The sequence below is a fragment of the Somniosus microcephalus genome, chromosome 28, assembly GCF_052327205.1.
Source record: "Somniosus microcephalus isolate GS21.2 chromosome 28, FLI_Smic_1.0, whole genome shotgun sequence".
Classification (NCBI taxonomy): domain Eukaryota; kingdom Metazoa; phylum Chordata; class Chondrichthyes; order Squaliformes; family Somniosidae; genus Somniosus; species Somniosus microcephalus.
The window spans coordinates 35695933-35720706 of record NC_141014.1 but is presented as its reverse complement, the minus strand read 5'-3'; the positions used below and the strand labels follow the sequence as shown (position 1 = coordinate 35720706).

The 24774-nt window shown below is 46.1% G+C and overlaps 2 long non-coding RNA genes across 3 annotated transcripts in view; one reads left to right on the top strand and one right to left on the bottom strand.

Annotated features, from left to right (window-relative positions):
• Positions 1–7162: 7162 nt before the first annotated feature.
• On the bottom strand, positions 7163–9562 carry LOC147099549 (uncharacterized). The gene is made up of 2 exons (XR_015073938.1): positions 9299–9562; positions 7163–8593 (listed from the first exon to the last, which is right to left on the bottom strand). It is a non-coding gene; the product is annotated as an uncharacterized LOC147099549 (long non-coding RNA).
• LOC147099548 (uncharacterized) overlaps positions 8855–24774 on the top strand; it is a 72425-nt gene continuing 56505 nt past the window's right edge. The window contains exon 1 of one of the 2 annotated variants that reach the window (XR_015073939.1): positions 8855–9002. This is a non-coding gene — a long non-coding RNA (uncharacterized LOC147099548). The other variant, XR_015073940.1, reaches the window with a different exon arrangement.

Here is a 24774-nt window from a genome sequence, read left to right as displayed (position 1 = left end):
AATGATTCGTGACCTGCAAGTTGGCGAACGTTATGAGATCCAGTTCTCTTTCCATAATTACAAATGTGAAAGCCAAAAATAGTAACAACAACAACATTGCATTTATATAGCGCCTTTAACATAGTAAAACGTCCCAAGGCGCTTCACAGGAGCGAAATCAGACATAACTTGACACCCAGCTGGATGACGGTGGAGAGACGTTGGAGGAGGATAGAGTGGCCAACCGTGTCAAAGGCTGCAGACAGGTCGGGAAGGATGATGCGAGATAGTTTGCCTTCGTCACAGTCACATAGGATGTCATTTGTGACTTTAATAAAGAGCCATTTTGGTACTGAGGCAGGGGCGGAAACAGAAGAGGAAATTTGGCGGCCATCCAGGGAAAACTGAGTGTGAAGTAGACTGGGAGATAAATCGATGGTGAAAATTGAACTTTGTTTTAGAATTGCTTTAATGGATGTGGAAAGGGAATATACCGAGACCACAGTGGTTGAATCAGGAAAGTGCAAACATAACCTAAAGGCAAAGCAGAGTTATCTTAAACATTACCAAAGGAAATAAAGTAGTACTCACTGGGAATTATACGAAAGTCAGTTGAGGCACAAGAGATTAATAGAACAGCGGTGTTACAAATTCGGATCTGCCATAGATACCTTTTGTGTGCAGTGATGTAAGTGGATCACTCCTGTAAGTGGATCCCACCCCTCTTCCGTACCGGAGTACATTCACACTGCCCAATATCTACTTATACAATAGCGTAACCCAGGGTGAGACGGTGCTACTCCCTTGTGATCTGAACCGGTACTTGTGTCTTTTGCAAGCTCATCTCACCCCAACATGTGTTTCCAATCTTTTCGAAAAAACTTGGTAAGACGACGCCAGATAAGAGTCATTAAGCTGCTTTATTTCATAGCAAGTGGCCATTGAGTAGATTGTGCCTATACTCTGGAGTTTAGAAGAATGAGGTGATCTCATTGAAACAGATAAGATTCTGAGGGGGATTGACAGGGTCGATGCTGAGAGGCTGTTTCCCCCTGGCTGGAGAGTCTAGAACTAGGAGGCAAAGGCTCAGGATAAGGGGTTGGCCATTTAAGACCGAGATGAGGAGAAATGTTTTCACTCGGAGGGTTGTGAATCTTTGGAATTCTCGACCCCAAAGGGCTATGGATGCTGAATCGTTGAGTATATTCAAACATAGAAACATAGAAGATAGGAGCAGGAGTAGGCCATTCGGCCCCTCAAGCCTGCTCCGCCATTCAATGAGATCATGGCTGATCATCCAAATTCAGTACCCGGTCCCTGCCTTCTCCCCATATCCCTTGATCCCTTTAGCCTTAAGAAATATATCTAACTCCTTCTTGAATATATTTAATGAATTGGCCTCAACTGCCTTCTGTGGTAGAGAATTCCACAGGTTCACCACTCTCTGGGTGAAGAAATTCCTCCTTATCTCTGTCCTAAATGGCTTACCCCTTATCCTTAGACTTAATATTCAAAACTCTATCGATCTCTGTCTTGAATATACCCAACGACTGAGCCTCCACAGCCATCTGGGGTAGAGAATTCCAAAGATTCACCACCCTCTGAGTGAAGAAATTTCTCCTTACCTCAGTTCTAAATGGCCGACCCCTTGATACAACTGAGCGGCTCACTAGACCACGTCAGAGGACAGTTAAGAGTCAAACACGTTGGTGTGGCACCAGAGTTACAAATAGGCCAGACTGGGTCAAGACGCCAGATTTCCTTCTCTGAAGAACATTAGTGAACCAGTTGGGATTTTGACGACAACCTGACAGCTTCATGGGTACTTTGACTGATACCAGATTATTTTATTTCTGAAACTGAATTCAAACTCTCAAACTGCTATGATGGCAATTGATCTCGTGTTCTGTGGATTATTAGTCCAAGCATCTGGATTAGTAGTCCAGTAACATAAGAGGGCACTGACACTGTGTAGTCAGGTAAGGGGCATTGAAAGGTAAGGGAGAGCTGAACATTGGGCCAGAAATTCGGGTCCCCGCGTGTGAGTACGCGCTGTGTACTCACGTGTAGGGCCAATGAAAGTGCCGGTTTCGTGCATGCACTGCGCATGCGCTGGAAACCGGAACCTCCGTTCCCTTGAAGGAAGGGGTTCACAGGTCAAACGCGTGCGCCGGAGAGGCAGCGCGTACGCCTGGAACTTCCGTTTTTTTACAGGTTTCTCCAGGAGGGTAAGTCTCCAGCAGCTGTGCGTTTAAAAAGCAGACGCAAGGCCTGCTTTTAACAAGGTAAGTGGTGAATTAAGTAAAATTAAAACATTTTTTCCACAGGTTTATTATTTTTAAATACTTTAAAGAGAGGTAAGTTTATTTTTAGCCCTGTTAAAAACTGTAATTAATTTTTTCAAAAATTTAAATTATTATTTAAAATAGTTATTTCATGTAATTTATAGTTATTTTAAAAATGTGATTTAAAAAAAAATTATTTGAAGTTTTAGTTATGTTTTGGGGCCCGTCTCTATTCATAGATTTGACAGGTCTTCCTGTCAAATCTATGAATAGAGATTCCCTGCTCCGATTGGCTCCCCATGGCCCACGTGATCCCAGGGGACGCTGCGAACGAACTTCGCCGCTGGGATACGCGAGCACTGCACGCCGGCAGCTGGAGGAGGCCCAGGATCGGAATCCCACGCGGGCCCACAGCACAACGGCCGGCGCGCTATGTAAGTGCAGGTCGGGGGCTTGCACCCGCGGGAAGCCTCCGGTCCAAATTTCTGGCCCATTAATAACTTTTGAGTACACGAGCCTGGTGACACAGATAGGAGGCAGTGTTCGAACTTCCAATTATAAATAATAAACCGTCGTTCAAAAATCCCTCTTCCTAAAAATCTGCGGCAGACATGCACTACCACTGCCATCTTTGATTCTGTAAGATGTCGCTGGTTTACGGGAATTTCTGATTTGAAAGCTCAGAATCCCTAATGATGACGAACCGAGGGCTGTTTAAGTTTCTGTGCCAGGCTTTTGTCTCTCAGGCAAGTGGAGTTTAGAAATAATATGCAAATCACAAAATTGCTTTTCTATCATATGACATGCAGAGACCAAGCTCACCTAATTTGTGTTTAGAAACTGGAGCAGCAAGAATGGTGTGTGCACATTCCAAACCACATATTACACAGGCAAGTCACTAATTTGTTGACTTTAATTCATCCCTGATACAGTACAAGATATTTCCTCGGTTTTATAACAAACTAGAAGTGTTTTATTTTGGCTATTTTTATTTGGTTTATTTATATTATCACATTTTCAATTGCTCTCCCACACACACACTCAATCACATTCTGGTACCAGTCCTCTTTCACTACAACCACAAAAACCTGCATTTATATAGTGCCTTTAATGTAGCAAAACATCCCAAGACGCTTCACAGGAGAGTTATCAAACAGATTTGATACCAAGCTACACGAGGACGGATGACCAAAAGCTCGGTCGTGGAGGTAGGTTTTAAGGAGCGTCTTAAAGGAGGAGAGAGAGGCGGCGAGGTTTAGGGAGGGAATTCAAGATCTTGGGGCATAGGCAAAAAAAAAGACTTGCATTTCCATAGCACCTTTCGCAACCTCAGGATGTCCCAAAGCGCTTTACAGCCAATTAAGTACTTTTGAAGTGTAGTCACTGTTGTAATGTAAGAAACGTGGCAGCCAATTACGCACAGCAAGCTCCCACAAACAGCAACGTGATAATGACCAGATAATCTGTTTTAGTGACATTGATTGAGGGATAAATATTGGCCAGGACACCAGGGAGAACCTCCCTTGCTCTTTTACGTCCACCTGAGAGGCCAGACGGGGCCTCGGTTTAGCATCTCATCCGAAAGGTGGCCGCTGAAGGCACGGCCACCAATGGTAGAGCGATGAAAATTGGGGATGCGCATGAGGCCAGAATTGGAGGAACGCAATCTTGGAGGGTTGTAGGGCTGCAGGAGGTTACAGAGATAGGGAGGGAACGAGACCACAGAGGGATTTGAAAACAAGGATTAGAATTTTAAAATCGAGGCATTGCCAGACAGGGAGTCAATGTAAGTCAGCGAGCACAATATTTACAGTTACTAAAAAAATGGTCATATACCCATAAACAGACAAAAGCAGACACTGAGCACAAACACACCTGATTGTTAAATCATTTAGATTTTTTTCCAATTTTCTCTCCTGATATAGGCGCTGATGGATGGCCCTGTAGGGCCAACAGCGCTCCAGTACATCGTCCTGTGCAAACCTAGACTGAGAGTGTTAACAGGCTGTTCATCTTTTATCAGCTGAGCATGATCCTGACCCAATATCGGCACATGGCACATGCTCAAAGCACTGGAGAGGTACCACCAACGCTGCCTCCGCAAGATCCTGCAAATCCATTGGCAGGATAGACGCTCCAACGTCAGTGTTCTCGCTCAGGCCAACACCCCCAGCATCGAAGCTTTGACCGCGCTCGATCAGCTCCGATGGACGGGTCACATTGTCCGTATGCCCGATACGAGACTCCCAAAACAAGCGCTCTACTCGGAGCTCCGGCACGGCAAGAGAGCCCCAGGTGGGCAGAGGAAATGCTTCAAGGACACCCTCAAAGCTTCCTTGAAAAAGTGTAACATCCCCACCGACGCCTGGGAATCCCTGGCCCAAGACCGCACAAAGCGGAGGAGAAGCATCCGGGAAGGCGCCGAACACCTCGAGTCTCTTCGCCGGGAGCAAGCGGAAGCCAAGCGCAGGCAGCGCAAGGAGTGCACGTCAACCCAAGCACCCCACCCACCCGCCCCTTCAACCACCGTCTGCCCCACCTGTGACCCGCATTGGACTCATCAGTCACCTGAGAACTCATTTTTAATGTGGAAGCAAGTCATCCTCGGTTCCGAGGGACTGCCTAAGAAGGAGGAGAAGAGAAGACATGGCTAGTGTTAAGAAGTGGGAAACTGGGCTGATTTTTTTCCCTCCCTTCCTTAGGCCAGGACACTGAGGTCATTTGTGACCCTCACTGAGGCCCAAGTAAATTCAGCACAGCCCAGGACTTGAACTTGGGACCTTCTGGTCTCAGCACTACACTGTCAGTGCCTGCCTGCAAAAATGTTGAGGAAGCTCATTAAACGAGGTCATGTTTATCTTTATCGCTGCAGATCAATCCTGGTGACACCTTCATCTTCCAAATGTTAGATTTATCGGTTTGCGAAATCTGCCACAAGGTAAGATTTGCTATCAATTTGTCCAAGGCCTAAATTAAGGAATTATTAACGACACGTTGGTACAAGTAAACATTTGCACCAACCCCTTTTGCAATCTGAATTCCTTCCAGAAATACAGTTGTTTTGAGTTAGACGTCGTCTCAGCCTTGTACACTTCAATTTCACACTGCATTATATCTGTTTTTGAATCGAGGTGGAATTTTCTATTCCAATTTCACTTTAAATTTTGTGCTCATTCAAATTTGGGACAGCAGCAGTAAGTACTCTGACGGTGCGCCTCCCTTAAAACTCAATGGTGGGAGGGGACGCTCCGACCAAGAGACAGGTCATGGCTCCTATTTAAAAAAAATAATGTTTTCAAATTCCATTTCTGTGAGTTTGTTTTCCCCACAGCTTATAGGTGCAAGAGCAATGTGCACTTATCTGTGACCAAGCGTCTGGACAGTTAATTTGATCCCAAAGCCTCTATCAATACTTGGAAAACTGTGGAGGTAATGGAACTAATTGGATAGCTCTTTCAAACATAGAAACATAGAAGATAGGAGCAGGAGTAGGCCATTCGGCCCCTCGAGCCTGCTCCGCCATTTAATGAGATCATGGCTGATCATCCAAATTCAGTACCCTGTCCCTGCCGTCTCCCCATACCCCTTGATCCCTTTAGCCTTAAGAAATATATCTAACTCCTTCTTGAATATATTTAATGAATTGGCCTCAACTGCCTTTTGTGGTAGAGAATTCCACAGGTTCACCACTCTCTGGGTGAAGAAATTCCTCCTCATCTCTGTCCTAAATGGCTTACCCCTTATCCTTAGACTGTGACCCCTGGTTCTGGACTCCCCCACCATCGGGAACATCCTTCCTGCATCTAGTCTGTCCAGTCCTGTTAGAATTTTATAAGTTTCAACGAGCCGGCACAGGCACGATGGGAAGATTGGCCTCTTTCTGTGCTGTAAGATTCTATGGCCCCTATTTTTTGCAGAAAGGTGGTGGGGTGGCGTGAAGGGAGTGGAAGCCTGGTAGTGGCAAGCCCTGCCAACCTGGGCCTGGATTTAAATAAAACTCTGCAGAATCCCGCTTGACACCCGGCCAGATTGACCACCTGGCCGGCTGGCAAGTGGGAGCAGAAATTTGTGTTAGATGTGAGGTGAGGGGGGGTGGGGGGAGTGGGGTGAGGAGGGGAGGGTAGTGGTAAGGCTCGAGCAAAGATCGGGAGAAGGGGAGCCCGACGCAAGGAATGCCCAAGGCTTTTACACTTGCCTTCTGGCCCACGATCCAGCTCCCGGCAGCTTTGCCTGATGGGGGGAGCCGACACTGCTCCCTCCGCTGTGGGCTTTCCCGACAAGGCCTCGGGTTAAAATTGCAGATTGGGTCCTGATGACACCTTGTTCTTAGGAGCTACCTTAAACGGCAGAGTGCAGATTAACTGCTCCAGCAAGTCTGAAAATATTCTTATGTTTGTTTAAAGACATGCTTTACCAGTTCCGATAATATGGAAGTTTTATTTCGAATGCAGTGCTCTGCTTGTGTTTGTTTACCTAAACCATCCATTGTGAATTGCGATTCAAATTAATTTATAAGAATCCTCACAAGTTTCTGAAATGCGATACCTATTCATAGTGGGGTTTGCGGTAAGAGATTTTGCAACAAATTTTTGTTTTGCTTGGCTGTTGTTATGTTTTGCATTGATTCCACAGTACGTAATATAAGTTAGCGTCAAATCCAAGAGAAGGTATTGGTACAAATTTCTGTGCAGGGACATTGTATCCACTAATGGGAGGAACATAGTGTTGAAGAGTGAGGCTGTTTAGGTAAATCATGCTGCAGTAACAGATATGAATTGAAAATGTAAGAGTTCATTTCTTACACAAATTCTTAAGAGAGAATTTTAGTAGTAAAAACATTTTAGGAACACTGGAAGACTATTCGTTTCAACAAGTCTGCCCCTATTTTTCAAATCAAATCAAATCAAATCAACTTTTATTGTCATTGTTAGTGCACAAGTGCAGTACAACGAAATGTAGGCTTGCGGCTCCGAGAGTGTACATTTAGATTAAGACATTTAAACATTCAACATACATTTGGCTTGTAATACATTAACATAAACATAACCATAATAAAGTGCATTGGCAGATGTGCAGGCTTTAGAGTTTATTTGTGGAGTTCAGTAGGATGACAGCCCTGGGAAAGAAGCTGTTCCTAAATCTGGTCGTACGGGTGCGAATGCATCTGTAGCGTCTCCCAGATGGCAGGAGGGCGAACAGACTGTGGCTGGGGTGGGTAGGGTCTTTGATGATGGACCGTGACCTCCGTAAACAGCGTTTCTGGTATATGTGCTCTATGGTCGGTAGCCAGGTGCCGGTAATGCGTTGGGCAGTTTTGACTACCCGCTGCAGGGCTTTCCGGTCACAGTAGCTACAGCTACTATGCCTGTCTTCTCACCAAGTGGGTAGAAAAAAACTTCAAACATATTTGTTGCGCATTGATGTGCGTTGCTCTTGGTTTGGAATAAGATTTGTACTCCCAGTACCGTACCTTGACGCTACGAGTAATCATTTGAATTTCAGACTCTTGCAGCCGTTGATAAAATCTGTAGGCTTGGCAAACATTGTACACAGGAATGCTGAAGTGAACACACAACGTTCTGGAAATACACAGCGGGCTTTATTGGAACTCATTTGATTTCTGAAAATGATCAAAACTTCCTGAAGATTTGGATCACTGTTTCACACCCGTGACAGTCTGGACTATCCGAAGCTGCGCAAATTTCATTCATTATTTATATAAGGTTGCTCATCCACGAAGGCCGCTGGCACAGTTCAGTTGACAATTTCACGTGGGAACCGCCGAGTTTGGGTTGTTAATGAAGACAATTTTGTTCCACTGAAGTAGTTTTCAGTCAGGGAAATCGGCGGAAATTCAGGGCAAATGCTATCTTTGAATAAATACGGCGACGACTTGCCTTCAATTTAGTAAAATGTCCCAAGGTGCTTCACAGGAGCGTTACCAGACAAAAAATTGACACAGGGACAACAATTTAGGACAGGTGACCAAACGCTTGGTCAAAGAGGTGGGTTTTAAGGAGCGTCTTAAAGGAGGAAAGAAAGGCGGAGAAGAGGGCATGAAAATTGGAGATGCACAAGAGGCCAGAACTGGAGGAGCGCAGAGATCTCGGAGGGTGGTGGGACTGGAGGAGATTACAGAGACAGGGAGGGGCGAGGCCACGGAGGGATTTGAAGAAAAGGATGAGAATTTTTAAATCGTGCTGTCGGACCGGGAGCCAGTGTAGGTCAGCGAGCACAGAGGTGATACAGGTGCAGAAAGTTGATTTGCGTCCACGTCGGTGGCCTTGAAACTCTTCATCTCTCTCCAACAACAACAATTTTGCACTAGCCTGTTAAAAGAAAGACTTGCATTTATATAGCGCCCACCGGGTGTCTCAAAGCGCTTTACAGCCAATGAAGTACTTTTGAAGTGTAGTCACTGTTGTAATGTGGGAAACGCGGCAGCCAACTTGCGCACAGCAAGCTCCCACAAACAGCAATGTGATAGTGACCGGATAATCCCGAGTGCGATCTGTCTATCTCATACGAAATCCCTATATTTAATGAAAGCTAGTAAATTGCTTGTGGCGTTGCCCACAGTCAGTTGGGGAATATAAAGGCCCAACTTTAACCATGCCCCCTTGGCGGGAACGTGATAGGCAGGTGATAAAAATGGTGGGTGCTTCCCCGCTGCGTTTCCGACGCGCTCCTGCCCACTGCCGGGTTTTTAGCAACATCGGAGGTGCCCTCCGCAGGCAGGTAAGGACCTCATTAATACTTAAATGTCAGGGTCCTATGTCGCAATTAGGACCTGGACGAGCTTGTTACTCCGGACTGCACACCGTGCCAAATCGGCCAGTTAAACCTTCTGGCAAGCAGGAACATGGCCGCAAGAGTCCCAGAAACGTCAGTATTTTACATTTTTCTTATGATTTTCTTGTGGGCCAGGGGGAGCAGGAGTGCCCACAAGGACACTTTAGGCATCCCCTGACCCAGGCCGCCGCCTTCTTGACACAACTGTGATTGACTCTAGACCACCCCCTCTCAACACTGACCTTAGGCTGGGGACCGTTCCTTCAGGCACCTTGAATCGGCTGCCTGTCGCCCGAAATCCTGCTCCCGCTCCCTTCCTCCGGCCAGGAAGCGATTCCCGCCGGGTTTGGGTGGGAGTCCAACTTTATACATGGAAATCAGATCCGGAAAAGAGGTCATGGGGGGGTTTCCCGCCGGCCCAATTCGTGCCCCGAGTTAAAATCGGGGCTTAAGTTTATTTTATATACAAGATAGTGGTAGAGCTCGGAGAGACTTCAGAAACTCATTTCAACAGAGCCATCTAGTGGCAAGAGCCTACTAGCACATCGTGACAGTTGGCATTGTAAAATTGATAGATAAATGTTGACATACTAATTTATAACAGCAAATGTTGACACAAAAGCGTGATCAAAATTAGTGATAACAGGAAGTAGGTTTTGTGGACAAAAAATGCACACCCTAAGCAAGATTTTGAATATATAGATATGTGCATAAGATCTCAAAGCACAAGTCTTAAAAAGTGTGGAAAGCAATCAGTTTTAAATATGGCTTATGTCATGTAGTGTGATGGTGCAATACACGGCACCATGGAATGGTAGGATGCAGGTCTGGTTTCCACTCTGCCACTGAATTCCTGATCTTAACTGCGTTGTGGGGAAGTGCTCAACAGAGGTCAGAAACATCCCGAATGGAGGGCGAGTCATTCCCAGAGCGCTTCTGTTCTTGTTGACACAGGAGTCTAAAGAAAATGGTTATATTTTAGCTGCAAAATATGGGAGGAAAGAGCCTTGACTTTTGGGTAGTCTCTGTTTCCAACTCCCCTGTGTGCAATGAATAACTTGAGACAGACCCAATGAATGTGTGTCAAAGTGCTAAAAGGGGCATTATTAGTGGCAAACTATCTTGTCAACATGAATGGTAGGACCCTAGGAAGGTCAGAGGATCAGAGGGACCTTGGTGTGCATGTACATAGATCCCTGAAGGCAGCAGGACAGGTTGATAAGGTGGCTAAAAAGGCATATGGGATACTTGCCTTCATTAGCCGAGGCATAGAATATAAGAGCAGGGAGGTTATGATGGAGCTGTACAAAACGCTAGTTAGGCCACAGCTGGCATACTGTGTGCAGTTCTGGTCGCCACACTATAGGAAGGATGTGATTGCATTGGAGAGGGTGCAGAGGAGATTCACCAGGAGAGGCCCAACCAGTCTCCATCCACCACCACCCTCCTCCGCCTGGCTGAACTTGTTCTCACATTGAACAACTTCTCCTTTGACTCCACTCATTTCCTCCAAATTAAAGGTGTTGCTATGGGTACCCGCATGGGCCCTAGCTATGCCTGCCTTTTCGTGGGATATGTGGAACACTCTTTGTTCCAGTCCTACTCGGGTCCCCTCCCTCACCTCTTTTTCCGGTACATTAATGACTGTATCGGTGCCGTTTCCTGCTCTCTCCCTGAACTAGACAATTTCATTCACTTTACCTCCAATTTCCACCCTTCCCTCACCTTCACAGGTCCATCTCCGACTCTTCCCTTCCCTTCCTCGACTTCTCTGTCTCCATCTCTGGGGATAGGTTATTGACCAACATTCACTACAAGCCCACTGACTCCCACAGCTACCTGGACTACACTTCCTCCCACCCCGCCTCCTGTAAGGACTCTATTCCATTCTCCCAGTTTCTCCGTCTCCGCCGCATCTGCTCCGACGATGCCACCTTCCACATCAGTGCTTCTGACATGTCTTCCTTTTTCCTCAACCGAGGATTCCCCTCTACTGTGGTTGACATGGCCCTCGACCGTGTCTGTTCTATCTCCTGCACTTCTGCCCCTCCCTCCCGGAACCACGATAGGGTTCCCCTTGTCCTCACCTTTCACCCCACAAGCCTCCACATTCAACGGATCATCCTCCGCCATTTCCACCACCTCCAACGTGATCCCACCACCAAACGCATCTTCCCCTCCCCTCCCCTTTCAGCATTCCTTAGGGACCGCTCCCTCCGAGACACCCTAGTCCACTCCTCTATCACCCCCAGCACCCCTTCCCCTTCACCCGTCACCTTCCCGTGCAAGCGCAGGAGATACAACACCTGCCCTTATACCTCCCCACTGTCCAGGGCCCCAAACACCCCTTCCAGGTGAAACAGCGATTTACTTGTACTTCTTGCAATCTAGTATACTGTATTCGCTGCTCACGATGTGGTCTCCTCTACATTGGGGAGACCAAACGCAGATTGGGTGACCGCTTTGCGGAACACCTCCGTTCAGTCCGTAAGGGTGACCCCGAGCTTCCGGTCGCCTGTCACTTTAATTCACCGCTCCATTCCCACTCGGACCTCACCGTCCTCGGCCTCTTGCATTGTTCCACGGAAGCTCAGCGTAAGCTCGAGGAACCACACCTCATCTTCTGATTAGGCACTTTACAGCCTTCCGGACTCAATATCGAGTTCAACAATTTCAGGTCATAACCTCGGCCCCTATTACATTTTATATATTTTTTATCCACACCTTTGGTTTGTGCCTTTTCCTTTTCCTCTCTCCCACATGGCAGCTGTCGCTCACTCTGCCAGCGCATTTCACACTTCATCTAGAGCCATCCTTTGTCTCTTTACCTGTCCTATTACCATCTCGTCTTGCCTTGAATATCTCTTAATGTCTCTTCACCTCTCACTGACCTTTCCTTTTGTTCTTTCATCCCCCCCCCCCCATTTCCCAGCCCCCAAACTTGCTTTTTCATCCATTTCATTCCCTGCTTTTTTCTCAGTTCTGACGAAGGGTTTCGATCTGAACCGTTGACTTTGTTTCTCTCTCCACGGATGCTGCCTGACCTGCGGAGTTTTTCCAGCAGTTTCTGTTGTTATTTCACCAGAATGTTACCTGGGATGGAGCGCTTCAGCTATGAAGAGAGACTGGACAGGCTGGGGTTGTTTTCCTTAGAGCAGAGAAGGCTGAGGGGGGACCTGATTGAGGTGTACAAAATTATGAGGGGCATAGATAGGGTAGATAGAAAGGAACTTTTCCCCTTTAGTAGAGGGGTCAATAACCAGGGAGTATAGTTTCAAGATAAGGGGCAGGAGGTTTAGAGGGGATTTGAGGGGAAACCTTTTCTGGTTGGAATCTGGAACTCACTGCCTGAAAGGGTGGTAGAGGCAGGAACCCTCACAACATTCAAGAAGCATTTAGATGAGCACTTGAAACGCCATAGCATACAAGGCTACGGACCAAGTGCTGGAAAATGGGATTAGAATAGACAGGGCTTGATGGCCAGCGTGGACACGATGGGCCGAAGGGCCTCTTTCTGTGCTGTATAACTCTGTGACTCTAACAATCTGGCAAATGCAGGTACACGCTCCTAGGAACTCCTGATGCAGAGAAAGTGGTCTAGGATTCATGGTCGTTTCCTACATTACAACAGTGACTACACTTCAAAAAGTACTGGATTGGCTGTAAAGTGCTTTGAGATGTTTGTTTCTTATTCTAGCCCTCTGCCTATTGCTCCTTCAGCAGTATTTCCACTATATAAACAAAATGATTTTGACAAGGCAGTGGGACTATAATTCGAGATCCCACGTAGAAATGCTTACTAATAAAGTACATACATAAAAAAGTCACGGACAAGAGAAGACCATCAGTCCACTGAAGCTCTTTTGCTGTAACTCTCCCATTATAACAACCAACCTCCTTTTTGAAAGCTCCTAATTTATTTGCCACTATTACATTGCCAGGAAGATTCTTCCAAACGTTTGTCACTCTTTGAGTAACTCTTTTAAAGTAATTTCTCATTTAAATGATGTCCTTTGGCCCTGTTGTATTCTGGGTCTGCCTTGCAACTTGTAATGTGACAGACAGACAAAAAGACCCCCAGTTGGATTTCTTTGTGAGCCAGCCATTCTCGGCCGTGCCGGCAGGGATGCGACAACTAGCCTGAACACCTTTGGATGGGAAATTGGGTCAAGGTTCCTGCACCTGATCCCAATTCACTGACCCCTTCTGGAAAGTGTGCATGTGTGAACCATGATCAAATGCCCTTTGTTAGGATGGCCAGAACTTGTATCACGTCTTTATCGTCTTAACATCAATTCAACCTAGTCAACTGAAAACAGTTCAGCACTCCTGTGCACTTGTATTGTTCGGTTCACAAAGACAAAAAAAAAATACATCTATCACAGACTCTCTCCTCCATGAAGGTATGCCACTGATCTGAAACATTGATTTATATAACCCCCCTCGATTATTTTACTTAATCAGGGACACTTGTGATGACTTTCGGAGCTCAGCTGGCTGCCTCCATCCACTCCCCATGGTCCTAGTGCCCTAAAATAGAGGGAGTGGATGTACGTCTCATAGAAACATAGAAGATAGGAGCAGGAGTAGGCCATTCGGCCCCTCGAGCCTGCTCCGCCATTTAATGAGATCATGGCTGATCATCCAAACTCAGTACCCTGTCCCTGCCTTCTCCCCATATCCCTTGATCCCTTTAGCCTTAAGAAATATATCTAACTCCTTCTTGAATATATTTAATGAATTGGCCTCAACTGCCTTGTGTGGTAGAGAATGCCACAGGTTCACCACTCTCTGGATGAAGAAATTCCTCCTCATTTCTGTCCTAAATGGCTTACCCCTTATCCTTAGACTGTGACCCCTGGTTCTGGACTCCCCGACCATCGGGAACATCCTTCCTGCATCTCGTCTGTCTAGTCCTGTTAGAATTTTATAAGTTTCAATGAGATCCCCTCTCATTCTTCTAAACTCCAGCGAGTATAAGCCCAATCAACCCAATCTCTCCTCATACGTCATTCCTGCCATCCCAGGTATCAGTCTGGTGAATCTTCGCTGCACTCCCTCCATGGCAAGAACATCCTTCCTCAGATAAGGCGACCAAAACTGCACACAATATTCAAGGTGCGGTCTCAGCAAGGTCCTGTACAACTGCAGCAAGACATCCTTGCTCCTGTACTCAAACCCTCTCGCTACGAAGGCCAACACACCATTTGCCTTCTTAACCGCCTGCTGCACCTGCATGCTTACCTTCAGCGACTGGCGCACAAGGACACCCAGGTCTCGTTGCAGTTCCCTTTCTCCCAATCTATTGCCATTCAGATAATAGTTTCATCGCAGAACGTACAGTCGAAGGCGGGGTTGGGTTTGGCTGTGATGCCCATTGCATAAGCTGCCACTTTCTGGGTTCACGAGTAAAGGTGGCCACTTGGACTGCTGAGATGCTGGCTCCTGTGGAACTCTAAGCAAGAGTCACCACCTTCAGGATAAATAAAGAAATGCATGTATGCTGAAAATATATCGATTTTTCAGATCGATTCTGAGTTGTTAAAGGACGAAAGAAAGACTTGCATTTCTGTAGCGCCATTCACAACCACCGGACGTCCCAAAGTGCTTTACAGCCAATGAAGTACTTTTGAAGTGTAGTCACTGTTGTAATGTAGGAAACACAGCAGCCACAGCAAGATCCCCCAAAAAACACAGCAATGTGTTAATGACCCACCAGATAATCTGTATTAGTGATCCAAAAGCAAAATACTGCGGATGCTGGAAATCTGAAATAAAAACAGAAAATGCTGGAAATACTCCGCAGGTCAGGCAGCATCTGTGGAGAGTGAAACAGAGTTAACGTTTCAGGTCGATGACCCTTCGTCAGAACTGGAAAAAGCTGGAGATGGAACAGGTTTTTAAGCAAGTGTAGGGGCAGGGAGAGGGGGGAGGGGAGGAAAGAACAAAAGGGAAGGTCTGTGATAGGATGGAAGGCAGGAGAGATTAAGAGACATTAAGAGATGGTGCAAGGCAAAAAGCACTTGCTTAAAAACCTGTTCGATCTCCAGCTTTTTCCAGTTCTGACAAAGGGTCATCGACCTGAAACGTTAACTCTGTTTCTCCACAGATGCTGCCTGACCTGCTGAGTATTTCCAGCATTTTCTGTCTTTATATCTGTTTTAGTGAAGTTGGTTGAGGGATAAGTATTGGCCAGGACACCAGGGGGAACTCCCCCTGCTCTTCTTCAAAATAGTGGCCATGGAATCTTTTACATCCACCTGAGAGAGCAGACGGGGCCTCGGTTTAACGTCTCATCCAAAAGACGGCACCTCTGACAGTGCAACACTCCCTCAGCACTGCACTGGGAGTGTCAGCCTGGATTTTGTGCTCAAGTCTGTGGAGTGAGGACTTGAACTCACAACCTTTTGACTCGAGTCGAGAGCGCTACATCCAAGTTACAGCTGACACCTTGAGCAGAAATGTAAATAAATCAACAATTACTGATTGGTCTCAAACCATATTTCAGTGAAGGGGCATAGTTTTAGGTGATTCATTTGTTGAATTAAGGAGGTTGAATCACTTCCATTCTAGCCTGGAACCACTTGCAGGAGTCCCAGGTGTGTGTCAGATACAGATCCGCACAGAATCACCTAACACTTGTTTTGACTGAACGAACGAGTTCAAACCAATCGCGTTTTTGTTGAAAGTGTCAGTCATTTTAGTTTCACTGCTTGGGTGAACTTGTTGCTGTTCATTTCGGATTCTCTTTTAATCGGGTACATGATAAATCATAGACCAGCGTTAAGATTTCAACTTGTTTGTTCATGTAGGTGATGGTGATGGAGATTCCTGAATAGTTAATGGTTGCTTAGTTTATATCAACATTCACCAATTCTATTGTTTTTTTTCTTGATTAATTTTCCAGTACTTCAATGTTCAATATCCCTCTTATCTATATATGAACTCTTGCATTCAGTCCACACCAATAGGCCATGGAACATTTTTGATGTGCTTTTAGGGTCGTGAAAATGTGTGATATGTCTGTAAGCCACAAATCTTCCTGATTGCTGTAAATCTCCTGTCAGCTCCCCCCGCACCCAAAAAAATTCCTGTTTACTCACTGTCTTCTTCCATTCACTAAAACACAACCAATGAACCACCAGCAACCAGCAAAAAAATCAAAATGCTAAAAAAAAAACAGTTCAGACTCCTTTTGAAGGCTCGTGTTCGTTCCTTACTTCCACTAGCAACCCCTAAAAGTTAAATTTATTTCATCATACATGTGTATAATATATATTCATCCGGGAAGGCAGCGAACACCTCGAGTCTCTTCGCCGGGAGCAAGCGGAAGCCAAGCGCAGGCAGCGCAAGGGGCGCACGTCAACCCAAGCACCCCACCCACCCGCCCCTTCAACCACCGTCTGCCCCACTTGTGACAGAGACTGTTGGTCCCGCATTGGACTCATCAGTCACCTGAGAACTCATCTTTAGTATGGAAGCAAGTCATCCTGGGTTCCGAGGGACTGCCTAAGAAGAAGATAATATATTAATCTTGTACCTTTGTGTACTTCCTGTCAACCATTCCCATTATGAATTCATGTGCTCACATTTATAATGGAAACTACCGATTAAAACTTTCCACGCTGAAATGACATCCTCCAGTGAACTTGCTGGCTTTCTAAGTCATCATCATCAATGTCCCGGGGGGCTACCATTGACCAGATACTTAACCGGGCCAGCCATATCAATACCCTGTATCAATACCCTGGCTGTAATAGCAGGGTCGAGGCAGGGCACTCTGTGCTGAGCGGTTCACCTGCTGATCTCTCTCCACCATGTACAAGGCTCAAGCCAGGAGTGTAATGGAATGCTCACCACTTACCTTGCTGGGTGCAGCGGTACCAACACACAAGAAGCTTGACAACATCCAGGATGGAGCAGTCTGGTTTCCCTGGTGTCCCTTCCAGTGAACTCGGTATCCTTCTCCTCAACCACCACCGCCGGCACGCTGTGGCTGCGGTACGTACTACTGTGCTTCACTTTCCACAGCCAAAACTTCCCATTGCTCCAGTGGCGTCATGGAGGATGAGGACAACCAAAAGCTCCTTTTCTCAATCCCTTTCCCCCCTGATCTCTTCACCTCAAAAACCGAGTGCAAAGAGCTAATGGACTTCTTTGTCTCTGAGACTGAGAGCAACAATACAGCTGCCTCTGCCATTTCCTCCCATTCCTCTCCCCTTCCCATCCCTACCTCCCTGTCGTCTTCCGTCCATTCTTGTCCTGAAGCCCTGCCACTCTGTACTTGTTATCCCAACCCTTTCCCTCCATCCTGTCAGCTGTGGCTCAGTTGGTAGCACACTCATCTCTGACTCAGAAGGTTGTGCGTTCAAGTCCCACTCCCGCTGTCTTTTGGACAAATGTAAGAAATCACACAACACCAGGTTATAGTCCAACAGCTTTATTTGAAATCACAAGCTTTCGGAGCGCTGCTCCTTCTTCAGGTGAAGTGGAGAAATGCATAAAGACACAGCTTATATAGTCAGAGAATCATGTCAGATGTTTACAGGTAACCTTTCCAATTGCCATTTATCGCACCTCGGCAGAGAGATAATCACAGCAGTCAAAGCTGTGAATGGTGTCCAAACAGGTCAGTCAGGGAAACATTACATCAAAGAACAATGAGGTGGGGCCACAAGGGGTCAAATATTGCAGATGCTGGGGTCTGTATGAAAAACAAAAAAACAGACAAAAAACATTTTTTTTGGCTGGAAATCACAGCAGGTCCAGCCGCATCTGTGTAGAGAGAACAAGCCAATGTCGACTCGAGTCTGGATGACCCTGCATCAGGTGGGGTTACATGTAGCGTGACATGAACCCAAGATCTCGGTTAAGGCCGTCCTCATGGGTGCGGAACTTGGCTATCAGTTTCTGCTCGACGATTTTGCGTTGTCGTGTGTCTCGAAGGCCACCTTGGAGAATGCTTACCCGAAGATCGGAGGCTGAATGTCCTTGACTGCTGAAGTGTTCCCCGACTGGGAGGGAACACTCCTGCCTGGTGATTGTTGCGCGGTGACTGCTGTGATTATCTCTCTGCCGAGGTGCGATAAATGGCAGTTGGAAAGGTTACCTGTAAACATCTGACATGATTCTCTGACTATATAAGCTGTGTCTTTATGCATTTCTCCACTTCACCTGAAGAAGGAGCAGCGCTCCGAAAGCTTGTGATTTCAAATAAAGCTGTTGGACTATAACCTGGTGTTGTGTGATTTCTTACATTTGTCCACCCCAGTCCAACTCCGGCATCTCCACACCATGGCTGTCTTTTGGATGAGACGTTAAACCGAGGCCCTGTCTGCTCTCTCAGGTGAACGTAAAAGATTTCTTTCTTTTTCTCTTTCTCTCTCTAGATTAGCCCCCGGTGGAAATTAGCAGTGTGAGATAAAATGTAACAGTGCTCTGTAAATCTTAATGCACCAAATGACTACACATTGATGCACGCTTGGCCTGTGCAGCAGCTCTGACAGACAAAGGAGTTTTATACGCTCAGTGTTTTTCAGCTGATTGAGAAGATTCCATTAACTCTTAGAATTCTTGAACAACCTGACTGATTGCCCATTCTCTCCCCAAATCCTAATCCACCAAATATCTACACGGATATCAGAAATATGTCAACCCCGAGTCACTGGCAAATGTGGGGGGAAAAAATCCTCCCGAGCCCAGCCGGATCCTTGACCTGAACGTGACCCCAGAGAGCAGATCAGGTTTCCTTTTGTCCCCGGGTGGATTTGAAGCTTGATCTCGAGAACTGAAGGGCAAATGGCGGGCCTCGGCGTTTAAGCTGCACCCTCAAATTCTTGGAAGGATAAATGTAACATTGCGGTGGTTAAAGATCACCTCTCCCCCGTCTCTGCAAGTCAATATTGATTTCATTCTACAAGAAGAAAGCATTGTGCTACTGACAGTGGATTATTGGCTGAGCACAGATCTGTGCCCTTTTGGCTATCACTGTTTCAGATTTAGATGGATTGGACAATTGTTTAACTATGAGTTGTATTAACTGAACTGACAGACATGCCCCTGATAATTTGCGAACTAGCAGAGACACGGTTTATTCACAGAGATGACAGACACTTCCATTTATGGAACCTCCCTAGATAGGAGTGCAAGTCAGACATGGGACGATAACACTATGGGGATGCATCTATCAAGGCTCCATGCCAGGAGCCTCACTGTGCAAAATTACCTCTACATTCTTTACTCTGAGCTCACGTGGCAAGTAAACAGGAGTGCTACAGGTTCCTAATAAACCAGGCAGGCACCAGACAAACAATATTAAAGCGTATGAGCGTGTGAATTATGTATATCCCTGTGTCTGATTATGGACATAAGGTGGAGGTTAATTGATTTGACAAAATGCTTCTTTGGCCATGGAAAATGAGTAAGTTGTTGCTGTAATAAAAAGAGAGAAAAGAAAGTCTTGCATTTATGTAGCACCTTTCACGATGTCAGAACATCCCAAAGTGCTTTACAGCCAATGAAGTACTTTTTTTGGATATGTAGTCACTGCTGTAATAGTAGGAAACGCAGCAGCCAATTTGCACACAGCAAGATCCCACCAAGAGCAACGGCCAGATCATCCACAACCTTCTGACGTGGAGGGGAGAGTTCTACCCACTCAGCCACGGCTGACACTCAATAATGTTCTCAATGGTGAGATGCTCAACGGAAAGGAAAAATTGGCGGTGTGTATACTGGCTGACCAGTCTAATATCGCCCATTTGCCCCCATCGAAGTTGAATGTTCTGCCCAATATCAGGCACGCTGTTTCCAGGTATCTGATGCTGCAGATTAGCTGGGTTCTCGGGATGTGCCCTCGGTTTCTGCGCCTTGCCTTAACTTCCCACACTCAGTGAGGCCAATCGCTTAGGCTTGCCTGCCTGCACTCTGGCAATATAGCCAAGATCAGGAACTCGCCTGTTATGTAAACTGGCGACTTACCGATCTGCGGCCTAGCACCTTATAGCAATGAGGCAGGCCATTAACAAGGACAACACTGACACAAAACAACCTCTGCCACCTCAGGACAGACTCAAAACTCCTCAGACACAGCTACACTTGATTGACTTTATGCAGCAGATATGAAACTGCTAATGGACATGCTCCACATATCAATGTATGAGCTTCTGTTAAAACCACTAATGAAGTGATTTGTTCCTCTGGGAGGAAGTAACTGTAGAAGGGAATGCCTTGTAATCACAGTTGTAAGGCTAGCAATATTGAAACAGAAATTCCTTTTTGATTATTGCAGCGGGGGTGTGTGGGGGGGGGGGGCGGGGGGGGGTTCGACAGGAAGGAAACAGTTTTGCTATAATTTCCTTTCAACTTTATTCAGTCCATTATCGGTCTCCCAGGACCCGGCTGCAGACAGGGTCAGTGAGCTCTGTGTGCTGAGGTTGCACGCTTTCTTTCTTGTGCTCTGACATCATCAATTTAATGACTCCATTTTGATTTCTGCTAAGGGTACTTTACATCTTTCCAGCCTCTTGCACATGTACTTTCATCTTGCTTATTTTTCCTGCGTTTCCTCTCGTGGGTTCTTGGTTCTGTGCGGCATCTCTCAACAACTGAATTGATGCGTGCCATGAAAAAAAAAGACTTGCATTTATACAGCGCCTTTTACGACCACCAGACGTCTCAAAGCGCTTTACAGCCAATGAAGTACTTTTGAAGTGTAGTCACTGTTGTAATGTGGGAAACGCAGCAGCCAATTTGCGCACAGCAAGCTCCCACAAACAGCATTGTGATAATGACCAGATAATCTGTTTTTGTTATGTTGATTGAGGGATAAATATTGGCCCAGGACACCGGGGATAACTCCCTCTGCTCTTCTTCGAAATAGTGCCCTGGGATCTTTTACGTCTACCTGAGAGGGCAGATGGGACCTCGGTTTAATGTCTCATCTGAAAGATGGCACCTCCGGCAGTGCAGCACTCCCTCAGCACTGCACTGGAGTATCAGCCTAGATTTTTGTGCTCAAGTGCCTAGAGTGGGACTTGAATCCACAACCAGCTGACTCAAAGGCGAGTGTGCTATCGAATGAGCCAAGGCTGACACGGTGGGGACCATTACGATACTGATTGGTGATTTTAAATAGTTTTGCAGCAGAATTATATTCAGCAACATTCACGTCTAACTTGTTACACAGTGATTCTTGCGCCCAAATCTACATTCCCGTGACACACCGTACTCAAACGGTACGATCAGCTCTGAGCAAATACGAAGTTCACTTCACCGGGAAACGTGGCTTTCCAAATTTCAACAGATGTCACTTGTGTGGGGGCGGGGGGGGAGTTTGGTTCAAAGAAGGAGGAGGTGGATTGGGGTGGTGGGGACACCACTGTTTCACGAGGTGGCGACTGATAAAAAGACAACTTGCGTAGTTACTGGATTGGAGTATTGGGCCGCAACGAGTCGCAAACCCACGGTCACAATGATGCAATGGGTGAAGTTCACAATTTACTGAAGCGTCTTAAACACATTGGCATGGGATATGGAGGCCATGTGGCTGCCCTGTGACGACCTTTGAATTATAGTCACCTTTTATGAGTGAAGATATTTCCATGCCTCACTGTTAACTGTGACCTATTCTGTTCAGAGTGACCTTGCCCAACAGAAATTGCTAAATAACCACAGATGTGCCTGGGGTGACACCGTTTTAGTCACATGAAGTAATTTTAGTGGTTAAACGCCTTACACGCACTCACACGATACAGGTAAATGTGCTTCATGCGCATATATTTACTTAATAAACAAATACCGCCATTCAGTAATCAAGGAAGTGAAGCACTCTGATCAAAAAACGCTCCCACACTCTGCTTTTCATCTCACCATTTTACCAAAAAACGCACTAAAAGGTTAAAGTTTACAAGAGTATACCATGCGAATATGGGTATTAAGACCATACGCCCAAGGATGGTGTCTATTACCCATTTTTTATTTACTAATCAGAAATGCAATTAGCCACATCTGGATTCCCAGTTAGCCACATGTGGCTAGTGACATGAATCTTGTCATTCATGTGGAAATGACTTATGAAATAATACTGGGCGGCCTGCTGGTGGCGCTGTCCAGGGAGAGTATAAATACTCGGGCACGGGCCCAGCTTGCTCAGGACATTCTTTAACAGGAACTAGTGAAGGACACAACTAGACCTCCATGTTGAAAAACAGTTGATTAAAGCCTTGTTTAATACTTACACCAAGTGCCTAGTAGTTTTCTTACGTCAGCTAGCGTCTAATGCGTTGGACAACAATGGTTTATCACACACATTTTATGTGAGTTGAGACACCACAGAGTCTGAATATGTGAAATGTTTTCGCGGTGCCTGGACCACATGTGCGGTGTCCATTGCGAGCATTCACAGGACACAGCTGAATAATGCAAAGTGGGTGTGGTTATGTGTTACATGGGCATTTATGATCTGGTACTATGTAAAATGTTCATTAGAATTAACAAGCACATCCCGAGACCTGGTGCCGAGATTGAAAGACATGTGCTGTACGTTGCGGGCTCAGACTGGCTGTGCTGTTCACCAAGGAAGGATTATTTTGTTTGTGTGACACAAACAACGACACAACAATCATTAGTTATTTTTCTTGGTGCTGAAATGCGAGGCATACTTTTGCTGCCTCAGCTAATAAATAACAAACACTCGCATTTCTATAGCACCTTTAATGATCTCAGGACCTCCCAAAGCGCTTTACAGCCAATGAAGTACTTTTTGAAGCATAGTCACTGTTGTAATGTAGGAAACGCAGCAGCCAATTTGCGCACAGCAAGCACCCACAAACAGCAATGTGATAATGACCAGATCATCTGTTTTTTGTGATGTTGGTTGAGAGATAAATATTGGTCCAGGACATCAGGGATAACCCCCCCTGCTCTTCTTCGAAATAGTGCCATGGCATTTATAAATCCACCCGAGAGTACAGACTGGGACCTCGGTTTAACATCTCATCCGAAAGACGTCACCTCCGACAGTGCGGCGCTCCCTCAACACTGCGCTGGGAGCGTCCGCCTGGATTTATGTGCCCAAGTCTCTGGAGTGGGACTTGAGCCCACGATCTTCTGACTCAGCGGCGAGAGTGCTACCGAATGAGCCAAGGCTGACACGGTGGGGACCATTACGATACTGACTGGTGATTTTAAATAGTCTTGCAGCAGAATTATATTCAGCAACATTCACATCTAACTTGTTACGCAGTGATTCTTGCGCCCAAATCTACATTCCCGTGATCAGTTCTGAGCAAATACGAAGTTCACTTCACCGGGAAACGTGGCTTTCCAAATTCCAACAGATGCCACTTGTGGTCCTAAGAATGGATACAGACAGCGCCTCTATAACCTACTTATATTGCTTAGTAGTTTTAATCTTGACAAATGGGATGTGTACAACAGCAGCCATTTCTGAGAACTCAACTTTGCTTTTTAAGAGTGTTTATGGTTTCCAAAACTTGGGTCCGAAGCTCTGGATATGTATTCACTGAGCTACATTTGTAATTGTAGATTTAAGATGGAGGATACCGTTACCGGAAGCAGAACTGCAGTGATTAGGAAGTTAATTATCGCTGATCTTTGACCTCTAATGTGATGGGCCAGTGCCATTTTTTTCTATGAATTATAGACAATTTCTGCCAGATTTAATAACTTGGGGCTGCTTGTCTCCTGAGCCGCACATGGTTTCGTTTTTTTCCCACTTAAATTTGTCTCTCTTTACTGCATTTGCAATTCATTACTGTTCAAATCAGGTTAATTTCTGCGCCAGTCCACTCCATGTAAAGGATTCTGGACAAGTGGAAGGTCCAGAGTCACTGAGTTCCACGAGAAACAAACCAGAAGTGAGATAAGAAAAATCTGAAGCGCGAGGACGGCTTTTATCTGATATATCTGAGGCTTTATTGGCTGTGATCCTTCAGTTCATGTTTTTGCTTCCCGAAGGAAAGGTAAACCAAACCTGTGCAAGATCAAACGTAACTGTTGTTTTTGGCACTTATTACAAAGCATTTACAGCACAGAAACAAGCCACTTGGTCCAACTGGTCCGTGCTGGTATTTATGCTCCACACGAGCCTCCTCCCACCCCTCTTCATCTAACCCCACCAACATATCCTTCTGCTCCTTTTTTCTTATTCGTTCATGGGATGTGGGCGTCGCTGGCAAGGCCAGCATTTATTGCCCATCCCTGATTGCCCTTGAGAAGGTGGCGATGAGCTGCCTTCTTGAACCACTGCAGTCTGTGTGGTGAAGGTGCTCCCACAGTGCTGTTAGGGAGGGAGTTACAGGATTTTTGACCCAGCGACTATGAAGGATTGGCCAATATACTTCTAAGTTAGGATGGTGTGTGGCTTGGAGGTGGTAGTGATCCCATGCGCCTGCTGCCCTTGTCCTTCTAGGTGGTAGAGGTCGCAGGTTTGGGAGGTGCTGCTGAAGAAGCCTTGGCGAGTTGCTGCAGTGCATTTTGTAGATGGTACACACTGCAGCCACGGTATGCCGGTGGTGGAGGGAGTGAATGTTTAAGGTGGTGGATGGGGTGCCAATCAAGCGGGCTGCTTTGCCTTGGATGGTGTCGAGCTTCTTGAGTGTTGTTGGAGCTGTGCTCATCCAGGCAAGTGGAGAGTATTCCATCACACTCCTAACTTGTGCCTTGTAGATGGTGGGAATGCTTTGGGGAGCCAGGA